The sequence below is a fragment of the Rhinopithecus bieti genome, unplaced genomic scaffold, assembly GCF_001698545.2.
Source record: "Rhinopithecus bieti isolate Rb0 unplaced genomic scaffold, ASM169854v2 scaffold_22039, whole genome shotgun sequence".
NCBI lineage: Eukaryota > Metazoa > Chordata > Mammalia > Primates > Cercopithecidae > Rhinopithecus > Rhinopithecus bieti.
This window is the reverse complement of record NW_016810828.1, coordinates 1,474,910-1,490,329: the sequence shown is the minus strand read 5'-3', so window position 1 is coordinate 1,490,329 and position 15,420 is coordinate 1,474,910. Positions and strand designations below refer to the sequence as shown.

The 15,420-nt window shown below is 42.3% G+C and overlaps 1 protein-coding gene across 1 annotated transcript in view; it reads right to left on the bottom strand.

Annotated features, from left to right (window-relative positions):
* SUSD5 (sushi domain containing 5) overlaps nucleotides 1–15,420 on the bottom strand; it is a 67,151-nt gene that overhangs the window by 7,835 nt on the left and 43,896 nt on the right. The window lies entirely within an intron of this gene.

Sequence of the window (15,420 nt, the reverse complement as noted above, 5' to 3'; positions counted from 1 at the left end):
ACACATACACACACACATACACACACACATACACACACACACTACCACACACACACATACACACATACATACACACACACATACACACACACACACACACACATACACACACACATACACACACACACATACACACATACATATACACACATATACACACACATACACACACATACACACACACATACATATACACACACACACAAACACAAAACTAGGCTTACTGAATGTGAATTTCTAAAAATGAGGAAACTATACTAAACATCAGTAAAAACATTTTATCAATAGCAACCTCACGAAAAGGGAATAATATATTGCAACGAATTTCATAAACTAGTTACCAAGAGGAGAAACAGAGGGTTCTAAAGAAGAGTGGACAAGCATGGCCTGCCTTAGCTCCTAACCCACCCTCATCCTTCAGAAATGGTACTGGGAGTCAACAAATCCTAGAGAGAAGCAAAGTGGATGGAGAGAACCAGTAACCAGGAGGGCTGCTTCTTCCTGACAGAATAAAAAATGCCAAGACTTCACATTGTTCAGGGGAAGGAAACTTTGATATAGAACATTTAAAACATTTTTGAGAAAAAGGAGAACCCGGAGTTTTAAAATTTTTTTAATGTTTTGTAGAGACAGCGTCTCACTATGTTGCCCAGGCTCGTCTTGAACTTCTGGTCTTGAGCAATCCTCCCACCTCAGCCTCCCAAAGTGCTGAGATTACAGGCATGAGCCACCATGCCCAGTCAAGCCCAGATATTTTAAAGACAAACAAATAAACAAACAAGAGTAAATATCCAAGGCAGGGGGATCATTTGAGGCCAGGAGTGAGAACAGCCTCGGCAACAAAACGAGACTCCTTCTCTTAAAAAAAAAATTAACTGGGTGTGGTGGCACACACCGGTAGTCCTAGCTACTCTGCCGGCTGAGGCAGGAGGATCACTTGAGCCCAGGAGATTGAGGCTGCAGTGGGCCATGCATGACATGCCACTGCACTCCAGCCTGGGCAACATCCTACTTCAGTTGACTTGTCCCCTTACAGCCACCATTCCCTCTTCTGGATTAAAGGATTATTTCACAATACAAAACTTAATAAGAAAGTGAGTGCAACAAAACAAAGCTCAAAGGTAATGTGTAAAATAACAGAATGTTATGAAAAGGGTGGTTATGAACTTCAGGCATCAAATTGAGGACCAATGTAGCATCATGACAGAGCTAAAAAATCAGTTAGAAACTTCAAAAGACAGAGCAGACTGAGAATTTTATAAAACAGGAAAAAAAGACAGAAGACATATTCAAGAATCACTACAAACCTCAAGCAGAATAAATTCACATAAATTGCCTATAGCCATACCAAATTAAAACTGCTAAAAACCAAAGACAGAAAAATGTAAAAGCAACCTGTGAAAGCAAATATATAATGTTTGATAAAGCAACAATAAGATTGAGAGGTGACTTTTCAGAGAAAACCATAAAAGCCGGAAGACAATGTGATAAAATCTTCAAAATGTTAGAAGAAACGAACTGCCAATATGGAATTTCTTACTCTGTGAAAATGTCATAGATGGAAGCTCAGAGATGCAGGAAGGAAAGAACAATGAAATAGTAAACATGGAGGCAGAGCCACGTGAATGTTGACTGCATAAAACAACAACACACACACACACACACACACAATATTCATTCAAAACATCTGACAACAGCATAGAAGCTGGGAAGAGGTAAATGGAGTCAAAGTGTTTGATGGCTTTAAATTAGCCAGGAAATGGTGTAACTATTCATTAATATTAAACTTGTGTATGTCAAGGGTGCCTGTTATAATTTCTAGAGTAACCACTAAAAGGAGAGTAAAAGATGATTAGAAGGTAATAGAAAGGGGTAAATACAATAAGTAAAAAATGCTTAATTGCTTCAAAAGAAGGCAGGAAAGCAGAGAAAAAGGAACAAAGGACAAATAGGAAAGAGAGAAAACGAAAACAACAGTAATTTTAAACCCAAATCTACTGATGGTTAAATGTAAAACAGATTAATGCTACCACTAAAAGACAAAAGTTGTCAGCTTGGATAAAGAAACAGAACCCATGTACATGGTACTTAGAAGAGACACACTTTAAATATAAGCACACAGATGAGTTGAAAGTCAAAGACTTAAAAAAAAGTCATGAAGAGGCTAACCAGCAAAAAATACTTTAAGGCAAAAAATACTAGTAGAGATAAAGAAGGCTCTTTCATAAAGATAAATGTTTCAATTCACCTGGAAGATATTAAATTATAAAATTGTATGTACTTAAAAATAAAGCCTCAAAATATAGGAATCTAACAGATATGAACTAAAAGAAGACACTGATAAATCCATGATCATAGTGAGATATTTTAAACATCTCTATCATTAATAATTATAACAAATAGAAAAAAGGTAAGAATACAGATTTGAACAACACACTTCATAATATGACTTCCTTGAAATATATGGATGACACCCAACCACTATAGAATAAATGTTCTGTTCAAGGGCACATAGAATAATTTTTACAAAATTGACCATAAAAGAAGTATCAACAAACTTTAAAAGACTGAATCATACATACATTTTCTGGTCATAGTGAGATTAGTTTAGACAAAAAAATTACTTTAAAATTCCCCTATGTATAGAAATTAAACAAAATATGCCTAAATAACTCATGGGTCAAGGGAGAAACTACAGTGGAAATCAGAAAACATTCTAACTGAATGATAATGGAAATATGACATATCAAAACGTGTGGGAAACAGCAAAAGCTGAGCTCGGGGGAAGTTATACCTTTAAATATCTATGTGAGAAAAGAAGAAAGGCTGAAAAATCAAATTGATTTCTGGAAGCTGGGTAAATAAAATTAAGTTAAACACAAAGAAATAGAAGGAGGAGATTTTTAAAAGAACAGACGTCAATAAAAAACAAACACACAATAGAGAAAATCGACATAGTCAAAAGTTAATTATTTGAAAAGACTAGTAACATTGATAAACTCCTAGCAAGGCTAGTTAAGAAGAATTTAAAGAAGATGCAAATGAAAAACATTAGGAATAAAAGGGACATCATCAGAGATGTTTCAGGTATTAGAAAAGACAACAGCAGGACCTCATGATAAAAATGTATATCCAGGAAGCTGGCTGGGCACAGTGGTTTGCGCCTGCAATCCCAGAACTTGGGCAGGCTGGGGCAGGTGGATCACCTGAGGTCAGAAGTTTGAGATCAGCCTGGCCAACGTGGTTAAACCCTATCTCTACTAAAAACACAAAATTAGCAGGGCGTGGTGGCACATGCCTGTAATCTGAAACTGGGAGGCAGAGGTTGTGGTGAGCTGAGATCCCGCCATTGTACTCCAGCCTGGGAAACAATAGCAAAACTCTATCTCACAAAAAAAAAAAAAAAAAAAAAAAAAAAAAAAATTATGTCCAGGAAACTAAAATCCTGATGAAATAGAAAATTTCTAGAGAAATATAACTTACCAAAAGTGACACAAGAGGAAATAGAAACTTTTTATATACCATTAACAAAACTGAATCTCTCCACACACACAAAACTCTAGGCACAGGTGGCTTTGCCAATGAATTCCATCAAATGTTTAGGAGGATAATTCCAATCTTACACAAACTCTTCCAGACAACGGAGAAAGAGGAAATACTTCCCAATGTATTTTACACATACAGGGTAACCTTGGTACCAAAACCTGGCAAGGATATGATAAAAAGGAACTACTGCAGACCAATCTTACTGAACATAGATGCGAAAGTCCCATATAAAATGTTGGCAAACTGAATCCAGCAATAAGTTAATGTCAGTAAGCTGGGTTAAGCTTTAATATATTAAGTATATATTAAAAGTTAATATATTAAAAGAATAATACATTATACCTAGTTAGATTTATCCCAGGAATTCATCATTGGTTTAACATTTGAAAAAAAGGAGTTTCAGAAAAGCATCTGACAAAAGTCAACAAAATAAAAACCCTTAGAAATTAGGAATATGAGGAAACTTCCTTAACCTAATTTTAAAATATACCTTTTATTTCTTTTAAAATATATAGGCTGGGCCAGGTGCGGTGGCTCATGCCTATAATCCCAGCATTTTGGGAGGCCAAGGTGAGTGGATCACTTGAGGTCAGGAGTTCTAGACCACCCTGGTCAACATGGTGAAACCCCAACTCTACTAAAAAAATACAGAAAATTACCCAGGTATGGTTGCACCTGCCTGTAATCCCAGCTACTCAGGAGGCTGAGACAGGAGAATCACTTGAACCCGGGAGGTGGAGGTTGCTGTGAGCCAAGATCTTCCCACAGCACTCCAGCCTGGGTGACAGAGCAAGACTCTGTCTCAAAGAAAAAAAAAGATATAAATATAGATACATAGTTTCCTTTATATAAAGCCAGTCACAAAAATGAACCTAATACAGTGTGATTCCACTTACATGAGGCTTCGATAGTAGTCACATTTATAGAAACAGAAAGTAGAATGGTGATTACCAAGGGCTGAGGGAAAAGAGAAAAAGAAGAGTTTTTGCTTAATGGGTGTAAAGTTTCAGATTTACAAGATGAAGAAGTTAGGGAGATCTGTTTCCTAACAATGTGAATATACTTAACACTACTGATCTGTACACTTGAAGATGGTTAAGATGGTAAATTTTATGTTATGTGGTTTTTATCACAAGTTTTTTTCAAAAAAGGGAAGGATTAGTAAGTTATACTACATTAAAATTCTATTTATGAAAGATACTATGAAGAACATGAAAAGGCAACTTACCTAACAGAAGACATTTGCAACATAAATAACCTTGAAAGTTCTGGTATCCAGAATAATATAAAGGACTCCTACAAATAAATATAAAATAAACAGACAGCCCAGTAGAAAAATGGGCAAGAGAATTGAGTAGGCACTTCACAAATGAGGTATTCTAATAGCCAGAAAACATATGATAAGGTGCTTAACATCATTAATCAGGGAAACTCAAATTAAGTGATATCACAACATACTCATCAAAATGGCTAAAAATTTACAAGACTGTCAATACCAATTGTTGGTGGGGAGGTAAGGCTCCTAGAACTCTTATACATTGCTCTTCAGAGGGTAAATTGTTACAACCATTTGGGCATTATCTTGTTGAGTATTATCTACTAAAGTTGAACACGCATATGTGTGCGCGCACACACACACATACCCCTGTATGATCCAGCAATTCAACTCTAAATTATGATATAGACAAAATTCTAGAAAACGCAAAACTCTAAAGGAATACGTGTAACATGGTCACCAAAAGACCTGTGCAAGAATGTCCTTATAATAGCTCCAAATATGAAACAATGAAAAATAATCCTAATGGTAGAATGGAATACCCCACAGCAAAGAAAAAGAATGAACAGCTCACAGAGCAACATGTATGTGTCTCACAGACATAATGTTGGGTAAAGGAAGCTGTATACAAGAGTACATAATGTATGCTTCCACTTAAATAAAAGTCAAGCGAGGGGGGCGAATGTAATTTATAGTTTAAGTAGTGCGGATAGTGGTTACTCTAAGGGAGGCTGGGACTGAAAGGGAGCACCAGGAGTGTTTCTGGATGGCTGGTGATGGTCTACTTCTTGACTTGGGTGCTGATTACATGGGTGTGTTTATGGTATGATAATTCACTGAACTTTATAATCTTTGATTTTTGAAATGTTCTGTATTTATCTTACTCTTAAGTAAAAATATAAATAGACAATCAAAAGTGGACACCATGTACCAGGAAAAACTGGCCCAGTATTTGGCTGCTGAATGCCAAGGATGAAGAAACAATTTAACTGATATTCGGGAAGAAAAGGCAAATCCCATGCAAGAACAAAATTAAATCAGGCTTGCCTAAAATTTAACCTCATCATGTTCAGTGACAGAAGAAAAAAGAACAATGGCTATAATCTTTGAGGGAAAGAAAATGTAATTCAACAATATTTTACTTTGTTAAGATGTCATTCAATTTTATATTAACAGTAGGCATTCATTCATCTTAAGATGTCTGTGCTATCTCAAGAAAAATATACTGTGTGACCAGGTGTAGTGGCTCATGCCTACAATCCTGGCACTTTGGGAGCCCGAGATAGGAGGATCACTTGAATCCAGGAGTTCAAGACTAGCCTGGACAACATAGTGAGACCCACTGCATTGCAGCCTGGGTGAGACAGTGAGACCCCCATCTCCAAAAGAAAAAAAAAAAAGAAAAAGAAAACACACCGTGTAATATTACGCATGTGTTACTTATGTCACACTGTAAGCCAGCTGCTGCTGGTATTCCAATTAAGAATTCACTCTGGGACGGACAGTTAGCATTCCTACTAGAAAAATTCATCCTCCATATGTGGCTAATACAAGTACTTCTTTATTTGTACCTTGACCAAAAACATTGCTTTGCTAATTAGTACCCTGAATATCTGAAATGGCTTTCTATTGGTAAAATTAGTGACCTACTAACTACCAATGATAAACATTAGAAATGGGCTTTCACTAGTAAAATGAAAGGTGTATATGATATGAGGATTGGGTAAAGATACCTTAGAAACACTTCATGCTCTTATACGGACAGGGTAAAACCAATTTAGATCTTGATGGTGCTTGACACTTGAACCCTAAAAGGTCTCAGTCTGGGACTAATGTGTTACTCACCAGAACGTGGGGAACAGCATCCATCCAGAACAGAGTTCACCGCTGTCACCCTGCGCTGATCACACCACCCTGCTCTCCCTGCACAGCCCGCCCAACTCCCCACTAGCCCAGGCACTTCCTGAGAACAAGGGCATGTACCCCCTGACTTTGTATCCCACACACACACAGCATGGTGTATGGCATATAGCAGGCACTCCATAAATGTTTGTTGAATAAATAAATTAGTGAAGAGATGAATTAGTGGATGTGAATTCCAGTTTTTATAAAGCTTGATGCAGTCTGGAAGTCCATCAGCCAAGGCATCATTTGATTTGTGAGAGAGGCAAAGAATGATAAATGACTTTTGAGTTCCAGTATTGGGGATAATCAATGTCTGCCAACTTCCACCTCCTGTGTTACCCATCCCATGAGCTTAAATATTGGTGGCTCATGCCTGTAATCCTGGCACTTTGGGAGGCCAAGGCATGTGGATCACCTGAGGTCAGGAATGCGAGACCAGCCTGGCCAACACGGTGAAACCCTGTCTCTACTAAAGTACAACAATTAGCTGGGCGTGGTGGTGTGCGCCTGTAATCCCAGGTACTCAGGAGGCTAGGCAGGAGAATAGCTTGAACCCGGGAGGCAGAGGTTGCAGTGAGTCGAGATCACGCCACTGCACTCCAGCCTGGGCAACAAGAGTGAGACTCCAACTCCAAAAAAAAAAAAAAAAAAAAAAAAAAAAAAAAAAATATATATATAATATATATATATATATATATATATATATACACACACACACATATATATATATATAAAACATAAGGTTAAAAGGCACCTGGAACATGGGCAGAAGATGAGTATGTTCTCCTCTCTCACCTTTTTTTGTGCAGGAAACACTGGCCTAGTGTTTAATGTTAGAGCGAGGATTTGGGAAAAGTCAGCTCACCCTGGCTGTGGCCTTGACCTGGACACTTACAGTCTGAGCTGTGTGTTTGTGTGTGTGCTTGCATGTGTGGGTATGTGTGTATGCATGGATTTGCACGTGATTGTGTCTGTATGTGTGTCCAAGGTTCTGCCTCCAGAGCTCCCTCAGGCTACAGCAACCCTGGGCAGAAGCCCAGGGCCCCAAACTAAGCTCTTCCTGTCTCCCCAGGTTCGCAGGTCAAGGTCCTGACTTAAAAACAGAACAGGTTGTCAGGGCCGAGCGCGGTGGCTCAAGCCTGTAATCCCAGCACTTTGGGAGGCCGGGACAGGTGGATCACGCGGTCATGAGATCGAGACCATCCTGGCTAACACGGTGAAACCCCGTCTCTACTAAAAAATACAAAAAAAAAAAACTAGCCAGGCGAGGTGGCAGGTGCCTGTAGTCCCAGCTACTCAGGAGGCTGAGGCAGGAGAATGGCGTAAACCCAGGAGGCGGAGCTTGCAGTGAGCTGAGATCCGGCCACTGCACTCCAGCCTGGGCAACAGAGCGAGACTCCCTCTCAAACAACAACAACAACAACAACCGGTTGTCAGTATATCACAGTTTCCCCAAAACCTCAAATGAAGACAAGAATGAGTGCTTACAAATAGCCTACTTATGAAGAAGTATCCAAAGCTTATTTTTCTCCCCATGGGGAACAGTAACATTTGTTATTCATCAGATTTCAACCAACTAGCACATTCTGCCCACAAGATGGAGAAGCCCAGCTCTCTGCCTGTGGAGGTGCTGTATCTCTCACCTCCCCTCTGCTTTCCTGCGTCTGCGCTCTGACTCAGATCATTCAGCTATCCTTCTAGCCCTGCCCTCACCCGACCCTCTCTGTGAAAACCTGTACTAACACAACCAGGGCCTTCTGATTTAGACAAACAAGTCTAGGAAATGTAAGCTCTGTGGCTTCTCCTGGCAAAACCCAGGTCATTCACTGTGCATTTATATTTAACTGCTACTTTTGGAAAACAGAAGAGCACAGAAAATCATACGTCAGGACTGAAAAGCGCAGGCTGGCTTGTGTACTGCTTGTGTCTCTTATCAGAGTGGGATGTGGCTGGGGGCTGCAGGAGACAGGCCAGAGCCCAAAATCCAGGGTTCTCCCAGGGCTGCTACTTTCCATCTTTTTTCACTTTGCTGCCTTTCTGGAAGCCCCACACGTACCCTCTTTTTTTTCCCCCTCTGTTCTTGGCTACACAGCCTTTAAAAATAGTAATTTTAAAAAAAGACAACCAGACAAGCCAGAAATAACCACTGGTTCAATGAACCTCTGAACAAATATGGCAATTTTTGTTCCTGACAAGGAAATTCTAAATTCAGTTTCAGTCTCATGCATTCTTCTATGAAGGAAATTAAGTCTAAAAGATAGAGTAAAACAGAAATAGAAGTTAATTTAAGAAAACAAAATAATACCTGTAGAAATGAGAAAAGAGCAAAGGAACTGACGGAGGGGACAGCTAGTTTGCAAGTGGGCAGGTGTGCTGCTCCGAGACCTCGCTCTCCTCCCCATCTCAGGGCCCCGGGAGGCAGCACATAGCATGATGCAGGTATCAGGATAGGACATGCCTGGTTTTATTTTTTATTTTTATGTTTTTGAGACAGAATCTCACTCTGTTGCCCAGGCTGGAGTGCAGTGGGGTGATCTTGGCTCACTGCAACCTCCGCCTCCTGGGTTCAAGTGAATTTCATGCCTCAGCTTTCCAAGAAGCTGGGACTACAAGCATGTGCCACCACACCTGGCTAATTTTTGTATTTTTAGTAGAGACAGGGTTTTGCCATGTTGGCCAGGCTGGTCTCAAACTCCTGGCCTCAAGTAATCAGATTGCTTCAGCCTCCCAAAGTGCTGGGATTACAGGCATGAGTCACTGCGCCCGGCCAGACATGCCTGGTTTTAAACCCTGGCTCTGCTTCTTTCTGGTGTCTGACACAGGCAAGTCCCCGAACTTTCCTGTACCTCAGTGTTTTCATCTATAAATTGGAACTCGCCATTTCTACTTCCAGACTTGTGAAGATTAAATGAGATGAAGTGTGTAAAACTATGGTAGAAAGGGGCACAAGGAAACTTGGGAATGATGGAAGTGTTCTATATTTTAGTTATAATGGTGGTTTCATGAGTGTATACACCTGTGACAGTTCAGATAAATTTATTTATTTATTTATTTTTTGAGATGGAGTCTGGCTCTGTCACCCAGGCTGGAGTGCAGTGGCACGATCTCGGCTCACTGCAAGCTCTGCCTCCCGGGTTCACGCCATTCTCCTGCCTCAACCTCCTGAGTAGCTGGGACTCTAGGCACCCACCACCATGCCCGGATAATTTTTTTATATTTTTAGTAGAGATAGGGTTTCACTGTGTTAGCCAGGATGGTCTCAATCTCCCGACCTCATGATCCACCCGCCTCAGCCTCCCAAACTGCTGGGATTACAGGCGTGAGCCACCGCGCCCGGCTGACAGTTCAGATAAATGTACACTTTAAATGAGTACAGTTGATGGTATGCAAATTAAACCCAATAGAGTTGTTAAAAAAGCAGGCCCAAAAAATAACTCCCAGAAGAGAGACAGCATGGAGTGAGTGTTTGGTTTATACCAGCTTTGTTCTCAATGCCTCACTGGGGAATGCGTCTTGTTTCCATGGCTGTGTCAGATCAGGGAAGGGAAAAAGAAAAGTTGTGCATTTGCTACTGGACTCAGAGGTGGCGAGGCTGGTGGAGTGAGGTGCAGCTTGGGGTCAAGCACTTTCCCGATACTGCAGCCCAGAAAGCAACAAACAATTTTGGAACTGGGAGTAGGGGTAGGCCTTTCTGAGCCTATCTTCACACTTGGTGGCAGATAGCCCTGTGGCATCTTTTCTTTTCCTTCCTTCTTTCTGTCTTTCTTTCTTTCTTTTTTTTTTTTTTGAGACAGAGTCTTGCTCTATCGCCCAGGCTGGAGTGCAGTGGTGTGATCTCGGCTTGCTGCAATCTCTGCCTCCCGGGTTCAAGCAATACTCCTGCCTCAGCCTCCTGAGTAGCTGGGATGACAGGCATGCACCACCACGCCCAGCTAATTTTGTATTTTTAGTAGAGAAGGGGTTTCTCCATGTTGGTCAGGCTGGTCTCAAACTTCCAACCTCAGGTGATCCACCGGCCTTGGCCTTCCAAAGTGCTGTTTACAGGTGTGAGCCACCATGCCCTGCCGCATCAGGACTTTTCTGTAATTAGGGCAACAACCAATTTTAGTTAGATTATGAGTACATTAGAGAGGGCATGACAGACATTTCCTGCTGCCAAACTGGGAATGGAAACCAAGAAGAACATGTATGGATTTTGACAGGAGTATGGAAGACTAAATGGCCAGAACCAGACCTGAACTCTAGGGACCAGGGCTAGAGAAGTACCAACACACAGAGAGGAGAAAATGGCAGTTAAATAAGTCCTCATCCATTTCAGTGAATGGTGAAGACGAAAGTCCTTGTGCTTAAGTGAGAGACTGCATCCCCACCACTTAAGCCTGGAATGTTGCTTGTGAACACACAGCCTGGGCGGCGTGTGGCTGAGGGACCCTCCTACACCATCCACTCCCTCAGCTTTTGCTACCCACCAGGTATGCATGCCACACACTAGGAAGCTACCAGCTGTGTGGGTCTCTATCAAGTCCGAAAGTCACACTGGCCATGCCTTTCTGGAAAGACCAGCTGAGGCCGGGTGCGGTGGCTCACACCTGTAATCCCAGCACTTTGGGAGGCCGAGACGGGCGGATCACGAGGTCAGGAGATCGAGACCATCCTGGCTAACACAGCGAAACCCTGTCTCTACTAAAGAATACAAAAAATTAGCCGGGCGTAGTGGTGAGCGCCTATAGTCCCAGCTACTCGGGAGGCTGAGGCAGGAGAATGGCGTGAACCCAGGAGGCAGAGGTTGCAGCGAGCCGAGATTGCGCCACTGCACTCCAGCCTGGGCGACAGAGCGAGACTCCGTCTCAAAAAAAAAAAAAAAAAAGACCAGCTGCCGGTCTCCAGAATCTGAGAAGCCTCCTGGCAGAGATTAACTTCTCACCCAAGTAACAGACGGTTGAAGTCACAGGCTGCCGTTAGTTATTCATGGTAACAGGGGCTAGAGTTAATAATACACAAGGAAGCGAGCAGCCAGTGTCATGGTGTCATGCACAAATCCCTTCAGATACCTTAGGTGAAAGGGTCTGAATGGTCTCATTGATCAGCATACAAGTGAAAGAGAATGAACATTTACTGACCCCCATACTACATCATAGGTCCTGTTCTAAATGATGTATTCACAGGAACCTCATCTCTAAGGTATCTCTGTGATAACTAGTACCTATTTTTAAAATATGGGTACTATGGGCAGTGGCTCACACCTGTAATCCCAGCACTTTGGGAGGCTGAGGCGGGTGGACTGCCTAAGCTCAGGAGTTCAAGACCAGCCTGGCCAACATGGTGAAACCCCATCTCTACTAAAAATACAAAATTAGCCAAGCGTGGTGGCGCATGCCTGTAATCCCAGCTACTCAGGAGGCTGAGGCAGGAGAATTGCTTGAACCCAGGAGGCAGAGGTTGCAGTGAGCCAAGACTGTGCCACTGCACTCCAGCCTGGGCAATAGACAGAGACTGTCTCAAAAAAAAGGGGGAGGGGGAAGGGTACCATGGGCAAATTAAGGCTCAGGAAAGTAAAGAAAACGGTTTTCTCTTCTTCTCATCCTTTCTGTCGTTGTTTAAATAAGCTCAAATCGCTTGTTGTAGGAAATTTTTTTAAAAAGTATCTTAAAAGAAATCACCTTAAAAATAACAACAGCAAGCAAGCAAACAAAACAAACCCCTACAACCTCTTTGGACTTCTGATCTTCTTCCAGCTCTATCCTTTGTGTCTTCCCTATTCCTCTTCATGAGCAGCAGAAACATGAACCTGAGTTGTCTGTCCTTGGCCTTCTTCCTCCCTGCATCTCATTCCTGTATGCACTGCAGTGTGGCTACCGTACATCCCACCCCCTCACATATACACTGAAAACACAAGGCTGCCCAGAACCTCCTTCACACAGTGAAGCCAATGCATACATGTTAGCTTTCATTTACTTGTTTTCTATAGCCTCTGGATTTACTGAGCACTTCCTCTATCTGGAAACACACTTCCTCTAAAATGTCACCTTCTGTGACACCTCACTTTCCAATCTCTATCTCATCATCTACTGCTTTTCTGTGTCTTTGAGGAACCTAGTTTACTAGCGTTTCCTTTAGGGTTGAGACAGTATTTACTCAACTTGTATAGACAGCACCTAGGATCCTGCCAAATGCTGGGATGTGGAATGAATGAATGGATCAATGTCCAATCAGCCAGTACAACAAAGAGTGATTATCCAAACCCAGATGGGTCCAATTCCAAAATCCTTGTTTGACCCACTCCCCCAAGTTGACTTTTCTCCAATTTGAAGCAATTCATCTGGTGAAGATACTCTTGACACACACACACACACATACACACACACACGCACTCTCTCTCTCTCTCTCCTTACAATAACACAGATAGCTTAAATGTTAAATCCACAGACACTGTAACAATCTGTATATCCAGCCCAAGCGTATAAACCAGAATTCCTGCCCAGCAGCTTAAAGCTTTAACAACTGCATTGCAGTGGGAATAATCATTTTGGACCCACAAAACCCGCATTTAGTGCTCATTCGACTAGAGCTGGCAAACAACCCATTTGGCTGTGGGTGTGGCTCATGAGATGGTGCAACTTCAGCACCTCATCAGAACATTAACAACTCAGGGTGGGTATGGGCCTGCTTCAAGGCGACATGTTGGACAAACAGGAAGCTTGGTGCTTATGCTTGATTTTCTTGGGCAGGTGAATGATCAGAATTGGCAAGTAGCTCCCGCCTGGCACAAAACAACAGCAACAGCAACAGAAGAAAGATGAAGAAAGTTCTAGAAGATTGCTCGAATTGTGCTTTCAGCACTTGTCCCAGTCTGTAACTTGTTATTAGGTATGCAACAAGGCAAGTAGAAACACCCAGAAAGTTTTTAAAAACTTTTGCAACAATTTGACAGGGGAATGGTATATGTCTATTTAATTCAACAAAAATTGCATTTATATTTGGAATCTATTTTATTTTATATTAATTCATTTTATTGCATTTTACTAAAGTATTAATCAGCTAATGACTAGAAAAAATGGGTAAGAGTCCACAAAGCCCGGCGCCGTGGCTCACACCTGTTATCCCCAGCCACTTTGGGAGGCCGAGGCAGGGTGGGATCACGAGGTCAGGAGATCGAGACCATCCCTGGCCTAACATGGGGAAACCCGTCTCCTACTAAAAATACAAAAAGTAGCCGGGCATGGGTGGCTGGGTGCCGTGCCCCCAGCTACTCGGGAGGCTGAGGGCAGGAGAATGGCGTCGAACCTGGGAGGCGGAGCTTGCAGTGAGCCGGGGGGGGGATCGGGCACGCAAGCTCCAGCCCTGGGGCACCGAGCGAGACTAACCGTCTCAAAAAAAAAAAAAAAAAAAGGAGTCCTGCAAAGAATTTGAAAAGTAGTGAAATAGAAAACAACAAAACCAACTCATTAAAAGACAGTGCAAGTGTGAAAAGATAAGCCACAGAATGAGAGAAAATACTTGCAACACATTAATTATGAATATTTCATGTAAAAAATTCTATAATATGTAAATCATCAAATTCAAATCAATTAGAAAAATGGGAAAAGCACCTGAACATTTTACACAAAGAAATTCTAATGCCCTATTAACATGTGGTAAGTGCTTGACCTCACTATTATTAGAGAAATGAATGTTACAACTACAAGTCACCACAGAGCCATCACCAGACTGGCAGTCCTAAAAGCTGATGAGGTGCTGAACGACAAGGACTCTCAGACACAGCTGATGGGAAAGCAGACTGGTCAAATACTTTAGAGAACACTTTGGCAGCATCAGCTGCAGCTGAACACACACATACTCCATGGGCATCACTTCTACTGCTAGGAACCAACTGAAATGTGTTCACATGGGAACCAAAGGAGGCTGAGGACAATTATAGCAGCATAGTTTGTGACAGCCGCAAAATGTCCACCACCAGCTGACTGAATAAATAAATAATGGTGTATTCACATTGTGGATAGTAAATACCAGTGAAGACTATAGTAGCAGTGAAACCACAGCTTCAGGCAACAACGTGAATGACTCTCACAGTAGTGACAGCGCCCTAGGTCTCATCTGAGTTCCCTCATGGGATCTGCAGGACATTCCAGGGACAAACTGTCCTAGAAGTTCAGTAAGATCATGGTGCTGGAGTAATTTCCCTCTGTAGAACCAGCCTCCGCTTGGTACCTGGATGTCATGGGAGGCCAGGGCGGGGTTCTTGAAAAGTCTCTTGGAGTGAGAGGAGCACTGTGAGATCAGGGAACAATTTAGGGTCTGGCATGAGGTCCAAGGTATAGGAGTCACAAGCCAGGTCAGCCATGGGGCTGTCCCAGTCGCCTGCTGGCTGCTGCGTCCCTGTGGGGGTGGGGAGGCCAGGACTGGGTGTGGCTGGACACAGTGATTTCTGCTGCTGGAAAAATTCCCCAGGGGCTGGGCAGCAGGGATTAAGGAGGCACAGTAAACTAGGACTCCTAGAAATGTGATGTTGATGGAATGGGGACATCTGCGGAAATCATATCTGGTTTGGGGGACTCCGTGTCCACTAGGACTCTTTTTAGTCTCAACTAACTATTCAGACTCCACAGGTCACACCTGGCATTCAGAAGGCTCCAGGCCAGGGAGCACAGCAAGGCCGCCGGGAAACAGCAAGCAAGTTTCATCCGTGGGAAGAG